The 14,556-nt window shown below is 53.0% G+C and overlaps 1 protein-coding gene across 6 annotated transcripts in view; it reads left to right on the top strand.

Annotated features, from left to right (window-relative positions):
* HIC2 (HIC ZBTB transcriptional repressor 2) overlaps positions 1 to 14,556 on the top strand; it is a 31,111-nt gene that overhangs the window by 556 nt on the left and 15,999 nt on the right. Inside the window, exon 1 of one of the 6 annotated variants that reach the window (XM_073889610.1) lies at positions 8,193 to 8,514. The exons of the other annotated variants lie outside the window; for them this stretch is intronic. The gene's annotated coding sequence lies outside the window, so the exon portion shown is untranslated. Of the gene's footprint in view, positions 1 to 8,192; positions 8,515 to 14,556 lie in introns of those variants that run through there. 6 annotated transcript variants of the gene reach the window in all.

Genomic DNA, 14,556 nt, shown 5'->3' with positions numbered 1-14,556 from the left:
GGGGGGCGCGGGCGGGCGCGGGCGGGCGCGGGCGGGCGCGCCCCCGGGGAGAGGGGCGTGGGCGGGCGCGCGCCCGCCGGGGCTGGGCGGGGGCGCACGCGGGACCCCCGGCCCGACGCAGCCTGCCCCGGCTTTGTGGTCCGGGTGCCCGGTAGGGCGCGGACGGCGGGGGACCCTGGGCACAAAGCCCCGGGGCCGCGCCAGGCCGGGGCGCGGGTCTGCGGAGCGGGGGTCGGCGGGCGAGCGGGCGCCGGCTCTTTGTGCCTTTTCATTAGCAATCTAATCCGAACAGCGTCGGGCGAGCTGCGCTGCCTGACAGGCGGGCGGGCTTCCATTATGCAAACGGCCCAGCGCCCGCGGCCGCCCCTCGTAGGGGGATTTTGCTATTTCCAGAACTGCGGCCCTTCTTTGGCTGCCCGTCCCCTTTTCTTGCTCCCTCCCCGCGGGAAGACCGGCCTCGGCAGGGGCAGGGTTGGCCTTGGAGGGACCGCTCCCAGAGGGCCAGGCCCTGCGGCTGGTGGGCTCGCTGCCCTGCCCCCAGACCTCTCCTGTAGGCAGCCACTTGGCAGGAAGAGAGATGGGCTTGGGGGAGGGGGTCGGCTGGCAGAGGAAGGGGGCTGAAGGGCCTCAGCTTGTCACTCTGTGTATCTACGAAGATGGTTCATATCCACATAGACTTATTTGGTGGCGGGGAGGCAGGGATGCCTCTCCCTGGGGGGCAGTGACTTATGGAGAGGAGGGAGGGAGGGAGGGTCAGATAATGCGCCCAGCGGCCCCACCCAGAACAGCGTGGGACTGCCTGGGGAAGGGAGCCTAGTGCTGATCCGGATGGGTTGGAACGGTTTTGAAGTTATTTATTCGTGTCTTATATCCCCTCCACCCTCAGTGTCTTTCTTAGTAGGAGTTGCCAAGCACATCTGGAAAGCTAGGTTTCCGTCCCCCCAGCCCCCAACAGCAGGAGGGGTGTAACCCAGGGAGGCCACCCCTCTGACATATGTGGTGGGGGGGAGGGGCAGAGCTTTGCCCATAGGAATCCTGTGGCAGTGGATTGTTGACTGATGTGGGGATGGCCGCGCTGGGGGGAGGAGGAGAGCTGGCAGGTAGTGGAGGGGCCTCCAGAGCTTCTAGGCTGAACTTGGGGCTGTTCTCCAGGGACTTTGGATGGAGGGATGGGAGCTAGGTCATCCAAACCCAGGACCTTTCTGGATCTAGCATTTATTGGTTCTTGGCTCCTGGCCTTACTTCTGCCCTTACGTTCCCATCTGCCAACTCTGGACTTGCCGGCCCTTTTAGCAGACGTTTTCAGGAGCACTGGCCATGTGGCTGGTCTGTAGCCCTGGCTCCAGGAGAGAATGTACACTTAACAGAGCTGGGTTGCTGGAGTGGTCTGGAAAAAAAGCAGATGGGCCGGCCTCAGGCTGGCCTCCAGAGACAAAGCTGTGTGGTGAGATTGCTGGTTAGCTGGCTCTTAGCACCAAGGGGGGGGATGGGAAGCTGATACTTAGGGGTTGAACTGAGTCTTTTGGCCCAGGAGTAGGTCACCTTGCCTTCGAGTGAACCTTTGGTCTTGTATAGTTGGGCTTATGAAAATCTCTGGGTCCCACTGGAAGGCAGTAGACTCAGAAGGCTGGGGGAGGGCTCCCCACCTGCCTGCTCACCTTAGGGGTCAGAACTCCCAGGTTGGTCTGCTTTCCTTTGGCTTCTGGCTTTCTGCAGACCAGTTGTGGGGGAGTTGCTGAGTACCTCTTGCCCAGCTTCTCTGGCCGTTTGACTCAGAGTGCTGGTGTGTGCCCAGAATTTATCCCTGCAGTGTTTTCCTGCCAGTTGTTAGGACTTGTAGATTAGTCACTCAGCTTTTACAAGCGATTCCTGAAAAGAAAAATCTCCCTCTGGTTGCTGGCTCTGCATAGAGGAAGAAGCAGCCCGAGGGAGCCAGGCCTTTAATTAAGGCAAAACTGAAATGATTGCTGCAATTGCTGGAAGGAGAAGCAGCAGTGCAGGTGGGGCAGAGGCGCTGCGCCCTGTCCTGCCGGGCAGTACCTGCTCTGGGGACAGGTAGGCAGGAACCCATCCTCATTCCCTGCTCTTGGCCGGCAGCCCAGCCTTCTCCACAAGCTGCAGTCCTGGATTAATCCTCACGTAGTGTTTTCTTTCCATAGATCAGATTTCTCATTTTGTTAATAAGCACAGCCTCCGATCCACTTGAAGTCAGCTGTCGTGGACTTGGAGCAACAGGGTTTTGCATTATTGAGCTGACAGGCCTGCTGCCTTCCCGGAGTTCTTATTGTGTGTCAGGGTCAGGTCTGGTGGTGGTGGTGGTGGTGGTGGTGGTGGTGGGGTGGGTGGCTTGGGGGCAGTGCCTTTAAATCAGCAGCTAGCCCCCAGAGAAGGGCTGGCTGGGCAATTCTGGAGAGTCGGAGGAATGAGGAGGGAATAAAGTTCAGTTTACCCAGGGGACCTGTGGTGTTGCCCTTTTGCTGGCCTGTTGGCCTCAAGCTGTCAGCCCCACCCAATAGCTTGCTTGCCTTGCCCACTGGGGCTGAGGGCCACTGCCCCCAGGACCTGATCACTAAGAGGGTGGGGGCTCGTCCTGTTTCTGGCACCTGGGAGGCAGCTTTCACCATCGAGAAGAAACAACCAGTCAGGTTCTTAACCTCCTGGCTCTTGGATCCTGGCTTGGGAGGGACTCGTGGAGGGCAGTGAGAGGGAACTGGACTTAGAAAGTCTGGAGTGCGACATTGGCTCTGCCGTTTACTCTCCGTGTGACCTTGGACAGTGATTGATTCTGAGCCTTAGTGTCCCCGTGTCTAAAATGGGAGCAAAACTTGAGTTTACATTCATGTATCACTGCCCTCGAGAGCTCAGCCTGGGGCAGACAGGCAAACAAACGATTATAAGATAGGCTGATAAGGGCTGGCACGGTGCTGCATGCATGCAGAGGGCGCCGCGGGGCTGGTGGCTGCAGCTGCAAGGCATGGAGGAAGGGGCCGGCTCTGGGCTGGAGGAGAGCCACAGATGCCATGCTGGGTTCAGGTTGGCTGTAGGAGAGGGGTTTTAATGCGGAGCGCATGGAAAGACAGTGGCGGTGTGGAGTGGCCAGGGAGACGGGAGAGGCGCGAGACCGCAGACGCTGTGTGTTAGAGAAGCTAGCACAGGAGCGCCCTCTGTGTGCCAGGCACCTGGGAGGCTCTTTCGTAAGCTTTTTATGCCTTCAACAAGATTTTCTGAGAACAGACACCCCAGGGGCGCAGTGCCCAGCCCCTGCAGCTTGGCTGGATCGTGCTGGTCTCTGACTCTCACGGCCTTGTCAACAAGTGGTCGGCCGTAGGCTGGGAGATAGGGGCACACTCGAGTTTTTTCGGAACCCTTCCAGGTCAGCACGCCGGATAGTCTCCTCTTACAGACGGTAAATGAGACTCAACTGGGAGGTTACATAACTTGCTGGGGCTGCAAGTAAGCAACTGGTCAGGCTGGGGCTGGAGGATAAAAATGCCTTTGACTCCAGGGCTTTGTGAGGGCCCATGTGGTGTGGAGTCTAGAGAGGTCTGAGCTCCAAGCAGGGAGAGGCCAGCAGACAAGCCCCCTCCCCAAGAGGATCCTGGTTCCGGCTTAGGGGCTTCCAAACAAGCCAGGCCAGTTTGACTCTGCCTGGCACCGCCAGCCTGTGCTTCCTGCTGGGAGGGGCCTTGCCCTAAGGGATAGGGACCTGGGCTGGGGGAGGTCTCTGAGAGCTCCTGTAGCCTGGAGTGGTGGGAGTGGCGAAGCAAGGCAAAGCAAGAGTAGTGGGTGGGGGTTGAGGTTTGTATGTGGGCCCCCAGTGAGCTTGATAAGGAAGGGAAAGCCAGGAGGCGACTCCAGGCCTGTCACAATCCAGAGGGAAGGGCCCCGGCTGGGCTGCCTCTGCTGAGGGAGGGTGTGGCTGGACTTCGTTGAGAGAGTGACCCTAAGAACCTGCCTGGGACAGTCAGGAAGGGGTTCAGAGCCTCTCCTTCAGACGGCTCAGTTTTCATGTTTTTCATGGTAATGTCGCACGTAGGTGGAGGAAGGGGGGATTGTGGGCTTGGGGTTAGAGCAGGCCCTTCTGTGGGTGAGAGGGGACAGAACAGCCAAGGGACCTTGCTGCTGCTTCTGAGATACGGAGCCCAGAGTGGGTGCCTGTTTCCTGTTTGAGGGTCACCCACCTCCGTGGGCACTCGGGGTAGGGATGAGGAGGGAGAGTGGGGTATGGAAAGGCAGGTGGCCTCGTCTTCCAGGGCCATACCTCCAGCTCTCCCTGTCCATTCCATGGCAATCCCAAGGGCCACTAAGGAAAGGCAGTGTTTGGGCTTGGCTGGGGGGCCGCTTCCAGGTGGGGAGTTGGCCTCTTGAGATAGATGGAAGCCGCTGTGCAGACTTGTCCCGTGCAGACTTGTCCCATGCGTTCCACGCGGCCTCAGGCTTCTTTCCCAGCAGCACCTGTGGGTGGGTGGGTTCTCTCAGTGAGTATCGGGAGGGGCCTTTCCAGTGCCTTGAGAACAGTAACTACCCACCACGTAACCCTACACCCCCCCCCCCCAAGGGGTTCCCATCCCCACACTGGGGTCTGAGCTCCCTTGGCCTCTTCATCAGCCTGGGTACAGGCCCTTTAAGGAGGAGGAATGCCCATGGCCTTTGTAGTACCCTCACCTGTGCTGCTTTGGAAGCTCATAAGATATTGGTGAATTCTTGTTCCTGAGATGAATGAGAAGCGAGAGTAGAGTTGATGGCTGGGAAGGTGGGGTCTGAGGCCTCCGTGGCCTGCCCCTCTGTGGACACCATGGTACTTTCCTTGTGATGAGTGCTTGCTACACATTGACCCATTAAGTATGTGCTGGTACCTGTGTTGCCTGGAAGAGGCCTGCCTGCTGGCGCCCTGATTCTCAGCCAGGCACGTGAGGATCACCTGGGAGCTGGTAGAGGCAGGCGCAGCCCGGACTATTTCTAACATCCATGTTTCCTAAGACTTGGAAATGAATTTGATGTGTAGCTAAGATCGAGAACCACTGCTTTAGCAGGTGATGAATCTATGTTGGTAATAGAATCAAGCAAGTGGTGAGTCTAGATTGACCAATGCATTATGATCTGGGGTGGTCATGAACTGCCTTACTCTGATGGCCCAGTGGGATCGAATTTACAGAACAAGTTGGGTTGATTCTGTTAGTTACTAGGGTCTTGGAGAAGCAGCAGACACAGAAGGGGTCCCTCTTATGTGGCAGTGGAAGAGACCCCCAGGCTGTGTGCACTAAGGGGGCATCTCTTCGGAGGTCCCTGGAGAGCCGCCTGCTGCTGTTGACCCCAGGACTTTACATCCTGCTTGGTTTTCAGAGTTTACCTGTTCTGGTGTTGGGGTTGCATTCTTGGGTCCTGGTTGACCTCTGTGTGTCCTGGCTGGGCCTGACGTAGTGACATTTGGGGTCCTTGTGGCTCCCTAATGAGCGCACTGTGACCATAGCTGGGGACCCCTGGGACCCGAGCCCCTATTTTTCTCTTTGACCTCAAGGTCCCCGGGAGAGAGAGATTGGTCCCTGAGGTTGCTCTTCTGGATGGTTATCTGGGCAGGACACAGAGTAATGGGGGGTGGCTGTGAAAGGGCATTGGAGGTAGAGCTTCAGGTAAGACCTGGCTCCAGCTCTCTTTGCTAGAACAGAACAGTGGGGCGGTCCTGGGATTTAGTGCTTATCTATGGGCAGATGGAACCTAAGACAGCCCTGCTTGCTCTGGGCAGCTTACAGAATGAGGTGAGCAGCAAGGCCCCTGAGTCTGGTGTGGTTCTTGTTGGTGTCCTGGTTAGGAAGTGCTGCCTATTAGGGAAGGAAGACCAGCCTGGGCTGGGGCAGTGAAGGAGAGGGGGATCAAGAAGTCTTGGCTGGTAGTCGAGGAAGAAGTGGGTGGTGTTGGGAGCACAGGCAGGGTGTCCTTCCTCTGTTCTTTCCTGCCTGTGCACATCTTGGTAGATGGACTCTGGGGTTCTGTCTTGAGAGCTAGTGATCCTGGGGGTGGGTTCCTGCCTCAGCTCTTCTGTCTCTTTGTCCCCCCCTGCCACAGGACTTCCCTGCTCTTCCTGCCAGTAGAAAGTGGCTGATGGTTTGTGTCTGACAGGTTCTACTGCAGCTCGGCTTGCATACTGGGAGAAGGGTGGTTCCCACAGAATTCCTGACAGAATGCTAGGGAAGTAGTGGCAGAAGAGGGCCAGGGGCTCACTTTTGGGCTCTTACCCCACGGTAGCCCTTGTGGGCAGTGTTCCGAATTTAACCCGTGGGACATAGCCCATACAGTGCCAGTCATTTTATGTCTTCGCAGTACAAGTGGCTCAGAGAGGTTAGGCAGTTAGTCTCAAGTCACACAGCTTGGAAGCTGGTAGAGAAGTTAAATCTTTTTTTTTTTTTTTAAGATTTATTTATTTTAGAGAACACAAGCGGTGGGGGGGAGGGGCAGTGGGGGAGAGAATCTTTTTTTTTTTTTTTAAAGATTTTATTTATTTGAGAGAGAGAATGAGATAGACCATGAGAGGGGGGAGGGTCAGAGGGAGAAGCAAGCTCCCTGCTGAGCAGGGAGCCGGACACGGGATTCATCCCTGGACTCCAGGATCATGACCTGAGCCGAAGGCAGTCGCCTAACCAACTGAGCCACCCAGGCGCCCTCCCTGGGTCATCCTTATCCTTCCAGGGCCAACTCCTTCCCTTCTGGCACGTTGGACTGTGTAAACTTGGGCTTTTGTTGACCAGTTTCAGAGGATCCGTGAGGGGGATGGTCTGGGGGTTCCTGGGAACTCCAAGCTGAGCTCCTTTCCTTCCCTTGGTGTCCTCATTGCGGGCGGATGAGAGGTGCTTGGGCACTGCCAGCGGTGCTGTGTGGGACTGGGCAGGTTGGCGTCTCTCTTAGCAGTGTGAGGCTGTTTCTTGGTAGATGGGTGATCTTGGTAATGAGGAGATGGGCCAAGCCATATAGCCTGGTCAGGTGCCCAGGGCCAGCTCTAGCAGGTGCCTTTCTCACCTGCCACTAGGCTCCAGGTGCAGGTGGGTCGAACACTGAGCCTGGGTTGTCCTTTGGCTGTGGTAGGTGAACCCGAGTGCCAGAGGGGTGCAGGCCGGGGGAGAGGACTGTTTCCAAAGTCCCACATTCCATGCATGTGTTGACGCTGATAAGGGCAGCAGGGCTGGCTTAGCTGCTTTGGGCAGGAGGGGACTTTGACTTCATGCCCCCAGCAGGCTGCGAGCTTGCACATCCTGCTTCCTGTAGCACCCCTCCCCCACCTCCCTCTCTGACCACCTCTGCCTCAGGAGGGCTGGAGCAGTCAGCTTGGGACCTACAGTGTACAGAGGCCCAGCTTGCTCATAAAGCATTGCCAGCTCTGAGTAAGCAGGCCTTTTTGGAGGTCTCTTCAGAGTTTTCTGTCAGCCCTGCCTCTTAGAGTATTTGGTGAACAAATGTGGTTTTGGGAAGAATGCCTCTCTGCCTCACTTTCCTTTCCTGTAAAATGGATTGTTAGAAATATTTGAGCCTAGTGCATATCAGCTGTTCTCAGTGATTTGTGGACCACTTGGGGTCCCCAAGACCCTTTTCATAGTACTTAGAAGTTACTGGCCTTTGTCCTGTGCAAAGCTGTGGTAGGTGGTACGCATCACCCAGAGTTGTGTTCTCCACTGGTAGTGCTCCAGATGGAGACAGCCAGTCTTAATGAGTGTCCTGGGGAAGCAGTACAGATGACTGAGGAGTATATCTAGACCCTGGGGTACACGTCTTTTTAGTATTAGTGACAAAATGGGGACTCTTCATGACTACTATGAAGTATAACTGTTGTCTCTGGAAAGCATTTTGCATTTGTTTGGGCTGTGCTCTGAACTAGCTGCTTTTTCTCCTGGAACATTGTTTTTAGTTGAAAGAACGACCGACAGACAAGGTGTGGTTATTCAGACTTGGAGAATTTGCTCAGACATTTTCTCAAATGCAGAAGGTGAGCTTTGCCACGTCAAGGAAAACAGCTGATGATATGTGTTGCCAATGCTAGAACCCTCAAGGGAAAATGAGTTTTGGAAAACTCCTATCCATCACTGTGAGCCTGACTTAGCCTTCACTGATAAGATCAGCGGTGATATTAACACATGGAGTTTTTTGGTGTCTATAATGAAATGTGATGACATTTGGAAGATCTGATCAACTTAGTGAACCAAAATTTTCCAGATGACCAGTGCTTGAAGTTGCACAATCTTGCGTGGATAGGAGTGCGGCATAGACCAGGGGATTTTTGCGTAACTGAGTGTGAGATAGTCACGGATACGATTTCAGAGTCTCTGTTGCAACTTTTTTTTTTTTTTTTTTTTTTTAGATTTTTAAAATTTGAGAGACTGAGCATGAGCGTGCGGGGGAGGGGAGAAGAAGAGGGAGAAGGAGAAGCAGACTCCCTTTTGAGCTTGGATCCTGATGGGGGCTGGATCCCAGGACCCTGATATCATGACCTGAGCCGAAGGCAGACATTTAACCGATGGAGCCACCCAGGTGCCCCCTCCATTGCAACTTTTAAGAGACCACCACTTGTTGAGTTTCAGTGTAATGTCAATGAAGAAGAGCCACAATTAGCTGAAAGGATTATTAAAATACTCCTCCCTTCGGGCACCTGGGTGGCTCAGACTGTTGAGCGTCTGCCTTCGGCTTGGGTCATGGGCCAGGGGTCCTGGGATAGAGCCCGGCATCGGGCTCCCTGCTGAGCGGTGAGCCTGCTTCTCCCTTTCCCTCTGCCTGCCGCTCCCTCTGCTTGTACTCTCTCTCTCTCAAATAAAAAAAAAAAATTTTTTTTTTTTTAAATTTTTTTAAGATTTTATTTATTTATTTGAGAGAGAGAATGAGACAGAGAGAGAGAGCATGAGAGGGGGAAGGGTCAGAGGGAGAAGCAGACTCCCCGCTGAGCAGGGAGCCCGATGCGGGACTCGATCCCGGGACTCCAGGATCATGACCTGAGCCGAAGGCAGTCGCTTAACCAACTGAGCCACCCAGGCGCCCAATAAAAAAAAAAATCTTGAAAAAAATACTCCTCCCTTCTATCTGTGTAAAGTCACATTTCTTTTTCTTTTTTTTAAAGATTTTACTTATTTATTTAACAGAGTGACACAGTGAGAGAGGGCACACAAGCAGGGGGAGTGGGTGAGGGAGAGCCCAGCAGGGAGCCTGACCCAGGACCTGGGATCCAGCAGGGAGCCCAGAGAGGATCCTGGGATCATGACCCGAGCCAAAGGCAGACGCCCAACAACTGATCCACCCAGGCGCCCCTAAAGTCACATTTTTTCAGAGACTTGAATCAAAACCTCATATCGTAATAGACCTAAGCGTAGAAACAGATTTGAGAATCTAGCCACTGCTATTGAGTCAGATGTTAAAGAGATTTAAAATGTAAAACAAATGCAAAAATGTAAAACTTTTCTCATTGATTTTTTTTTTTAAATTTTGGGATTTTTTTTTCCCCATAAAAATGGTATTTATGTTAATGTTTTTAGATTTTTTTTTTTAATTTTTAAGCAATCTCTACACCCAACGTGGGGCTCGAACTTACAACCCTGAGATTAAGAGTCACATGCTCTACCAACTGAGCCAGTCAGGTACCCCAACATGGGTTTCTTATTGCTATCTTAAATCAAGATACTGTTTTAATTGCCAGTTTGTTTAATATGGTGACTGGAACAGTAACACCAACTGTAGTAATACATAAACCGCATGTTTGCTGGGAGTCCTAAGTTGGAAGAACGTCAATGGCAGTTTTGGAAGTGCTGACGGGAGGTTGCTGGGCAGCCTTCTCTCCTTTTTCATTACCCCCTCTTCACTGCCTGCCTCTCTTCTCTCACGTATTATTTCATCCTCTTCTCTGCACTGCTCCTGCCTGGCCCGCATTTGCTCACCCAGTAACACCTTTACGAGGGCCTGCTCTATGCCCAGTGCTGCTGTGGCTGCTGGGCTAGTGGGACACAGGGTCCCTCACCTTGGGAGCCTGGTTGGGGGTGGGAGGGCATGGGCAGAGGGGAGGTGCACAGAGGGAGGCAGCTGGGCCGCTAGTGCTGACATCGGGCCCCTGGAGAAATGCAGGGCTGGCTTCGCAGAGGATGGGCACTCAGGCATGATGGTGGACCAGATTTTCTACAGAAGCACCCTGCAGGCCAGCCTGGAGTGTGGACTTTATCCAGGCATCGGGAATGCATTGAAAGCTTTAAGCAGGGGAGTGACTGGATGAGATCAGTGTTTGAGAAAGATAACTCAGGGTTGATCGGACTCCGAATTGGAGGGGGCAGAGGCTGCAGAGGGGAGATGTGTGCTAGACTTTGGTATTTTCACTTAGAGTGGCATTAACTGCCCTTCTTCCCCTCCAGTCCTTTAGAGGGTTCCTGGGATTTTCCTCCTGTTGGGTGAGGCACACCTGGCCTCCCAGGTATGGAGGCCCTAGCTTCTGTTGCTTTCTTTTAGTTAATTGATTTTTTAAATTTTGTTGCTTTCTATTTATTAGGACAGTGGTACTTTGTGGGCATCTCTGGTGGGACTGAACCCTCCAAAGCCCTTCTTGGCATCTTGTTGCCATATTTGCCCAGCTGTGTGGCCCTGCAGTGTTTGGAGGGGGGGGTCTGTAGGTCAAGTGACGATGTGAGGGATGCTCGAGTGAGTGTCACACAGCTATAGTCTCTGGCACTGCCCTGGATCTAGAAGGTCTCATCTTGCTCCCCTTTCTTTTGGGGTTCCTGCACAGAGCATGCCAGCTTCCTCGATTGACTTGAGGATTGTGCTCTGGGTTATTTACAAATGTTACCGAGAGAGTATAAATTACATGTGCACACCTACAGGTACAGTGGACACCGTACACCCTTGCTTCCCCCACCCGTGTGAGAAATAGCCCCTGGACACCCACCTGTGCTGCTTCCCAGCTCATCCCTGCCTCCCTCCAGAAAGCACTCTTCTGAATTGTGGGTTAACCATTCCCTAGCTTTTCTTTGTTGCTTCCCTGGGCTTGTCTGGATCCTTGAACAGCGGGTGGCTGGGTTTGGCCGAGTTTGCTCTTTGTGCACTCAGAACCGGGCATTCATCTCTATTTTGAGATCCACTGAAGCGCCGGGTGTAGCTGTGGTTTCTGCAATCCTGTCCCCACTTGGAGTGGGCCAGGGTGGCGCTGTCCTCCACTTCATTGTCCGGCCTGCTAGTGGGGGTTTGGGTGTTTTCAGGGCAGGGTTTTTGTTGCCTCCTAAGTAGCCCCATTTTCACCCCATCGCCGGCTCTTACTTCTCCAGGCAGATAAATGCCTGTTCAGTTTGTTTTCTGTCTCTAAAACCGATTTCGTAATGCTAGACAGTCCTTCCCGTACCGCTGAGACTCCATTTTAAAAGTAGAGTGACATTGGGAGTATGTTTTCCTCAAGTCTGAGTGGATTTCTGTCCGATTCCCTTTCTGAGCTCTTGGTCTCTACTCTGTTAGACCCTTCAAGATACCTGCTGGACACGTGAGACCTCTTCTGTAAGGTGCCACACCTGGAGGCTTTTTAGGCACAGGGCCATAGAGTGAGGTTTTCTATAGAAGCTCCCTAATTTTATCCTTAAAAATGGCTTTTTAAAAACTAGTGGGGACCCATGGTGTCTCTACTTGATTTTTTTTTTTTAAATCTTTGATCTTTGGCTGTAGTTCTTTGAGCCATTTGTTTGAGAGTTTGGGGGATTTGATCACACTGGAGTCAAGGGGGCTTTTCCTTCTGCTTAGCAGCTCCCTTTGACCCCCTGTTCCGGAGGGCCTCATCTAGTTTCTCCTTGGCTTCCTTCCTTTGATGTGCCTAGCTGGCTGCTCTGGGACCTGCTCAGGCGTTGGTGGAATGTATCCTGTTTGTACCTCACCTGCCAGTCTGAATTTCCTCTTTTCTCCTGGGTTTGTCTGATTTTGGAACTCCTCTGTGGAAGTATCGGCTAGACACTAGGATGATTAAAAACTGTCGTCATGTTGTTGTTACTTTGGATGGCAGACACTGATTTTATGGTGGTTTCTAGGTTTTCCGTAGGTTCCTGGCTGGTCTGCAGAGTTCTCTCTTCTAAGATGGATATTCCGTCCTGGACGTGGCCACTCTGTCCTTCATTGCTCTGCTTCTTGTGATGATGATTATTAGTTGGTGGTTCAGGGAGGTTATTTCCTGACTTGAGTCTACTTGCTAATCAGGACCAAGACTGGGCCCAGCTTCCCACCTGAATGTCTCTGTGCCTTGTATTGTATTCAAGTATGTTGTACATAGGCGACGTGTGCAGTTGTGAATGACAGCCCTGAGGGTTCTTCACAGATGGACATACTTGTGTAACCAGTATCCAGAATGAGAAACACAACCCCGGAACCCCCTTGTGAGTCCTTTGAGTCACCCCCTGTCCTCCCCTGTTCCTCCCTCACCCTTGGACTCGTCGTGCTGCCTGCTTTCCGACTTGTATGAATGGAATCAACCCCACATAGTCTCTTTTTGGCCCGGCTGCTTTGGTCAACAGGATGCTCGAGAGACTCATCTATGTGCATGTAAATTACACTGGTGACCTTGCCAACAGTCAGCTATTTTTAATGTATAAAAGGCACATTTGTATGGTCCTGTTCAGATGGTCAGTTGTGCTCATGGCTGGCTAACAGCCCCTATACCTTCAGCTGCCCCCCTGTCCTGTAGGTGTCGGGCTCCTGTGACCAGGGCTGCCGTGCACATGCCTGCCTGGGTTTTGGTGAGCAGGCGGGTAGATTTCTGTTGGTGTAGACCTTGGAGTGCATTTTCTGGACCACAGGGTTTGCATGTTTTCATTCTTGGCCTTATTTCTAAAGTACTACCTTTCTCTTGACTCCTTGGGAAATATTCTTTTAGTTTTCGCCCAGCTAATTAAAGCCCCATCATTACTGTCTGGCATCAAGTTTTGTTTTTCTGATTCCCCTTTAGGGTGGCATCTCTGTAATCCTGGCCAGGAGGGTCACATCGAATTGTGGGGCAGGGCAGTGCTTCCTAATGTCAGCTTGCCTTGAGACTTTGGCTACAGCAACCATGTGGGTGAAGGGTTGTCAGTTGCCCTTTCTCGGGAAGGACTGCCCTACATTGAGAGGTGGTTCTTGCCCCCTGCTTTTTTCAAAGATTTATATAGGGGTGCCTGTGTGGCTCCAGTCAGTTAAGCATTTGCCTTCAGCTCAGGTCATGATCCTGGGGTCCTGGGATAGGGCCCCATGTGGAGCTCCCTGCTCACCAGGGAGTCCGCTTCTCCCTCTCCCTCTCTCTCAAATAAATACATTAAAAAAAGTCTTAAGATGTATTTATTTATGTTTGAGAGAGAGAGCGTAAGCATGAGGCAGGGAAAGGCAGAGAGAGAAGGAGAGAGAGAATCTTACGCAGACTCTCTGCTGAGCGGGGAGCCGGACACGGAGCTCGATCTCACGACCCTCGATCTCATGACCCTCGATCTCACGACCCTGAGATCACGACCTGAGCCGAAATCAGGAGTCGGACGCTTAACTGACTGCACCACGTAGGCGCCCCTCTTCCTGCTTTTTGGTCATGAAATATTTGTTTCTATGATGGGACTGTGATAGAAGATGGTAGGGGTTTGGGTTAATTTTGCTTTAATTCTTGTAGAGCCCTTAGTTGGCATAAGAAATTGTTAGCTACTAGGATTGATTCTGAAATTGTGGAGTTGGAGTTTCTTTCAGGAGCCATGGGCGGGCAATTGCAGCTCTGTGACTCAGCTGTGACCCATGTCTCTCCCTCTGGGACTTAGTTATCTCATTTGAAGGGTGTCCCCGGGGCAGTTGAGATGTTTGTGATAGTCTCTTCCAGTGGGGCTGCCCAGGCTTTCCAGGTGCCCTTTTAGCTCCTCGCAGGTGGAATTTCCACCTATTTACCACTGTGCCGTCTCTACCCTTGAGGTCTCTGCTTGCCTCCCAGGTCCAGCAGCCCCTGCCCTTGGCCACACCCTGTCTCCACAGGTGCCTGGTAACCACATCTCATGTTCCAGGTCCACCGTCTTTTGTTGTTTTTTATTTATTTTGTTATTTTAAAGATTTATTTGCGAGAAAGAGAGTGCACATGTGTCATGAGTGGGGAGAGGGGCAGAGGGGGAAGCAGACTCCGGCTGAACGGGGAGCCCTGCTCGGGGCTCGATCCCAGGATCCTGAGATCGGGTCCTGGGCCGAAGTTGGATGCTCAACCGACTGAGCCACCCAGGTGCTCCCCAGGTCCATCGTTTTTATTAATCACTCTCTGGGCTTATCTGGGAAATACTGTCTTTCCTTTGGGAGCTGTCTTCTTCCTCTCGACACCCAGTGGCTGAGCGTTTACTACTTGGAGAGCGTTGGGTTTCCTGGGCAGTAGAAAGCTTAGAACCCACCTTAGCGCTTCCCAGACTTGAATGTGCGTGCAAGTCCCGTGAGGTTAAAATGCCAGTTCTGGTTTTGAGGTCTGGAGTGAGGCCTGAGTAACTGCCTTTCTTGTGAAACCCTGGGTGGTGGTGCTGCACCTGCGGCTGCTGGTCCGTGGGCCATGCCCCGGGTGAGCTAGACCACTGGGATGTGGGGCTT

Source organism: Callorhinus ursinus, unplaced genomic scaffold, assembly GCF_003265705.2.
Source record: "Callorhinus ursinus isolate GAN/ISIS: 27379988/994484 unplaced genomic scaffold, GSC_fseal_2.0 scaffold110, whole genome shotgun sequence".
NCBI lineage: Eukaryota > Metazoa > Chordata > Mammalia > Carnivora > Otariidae > Callorhinus > Callorhinus ursinus.
The sequence above is the reverse complement of the archived record's forward strand: the minus strand, read 5'-3'. Positions and strand labels throughout refer to the sequence as shown.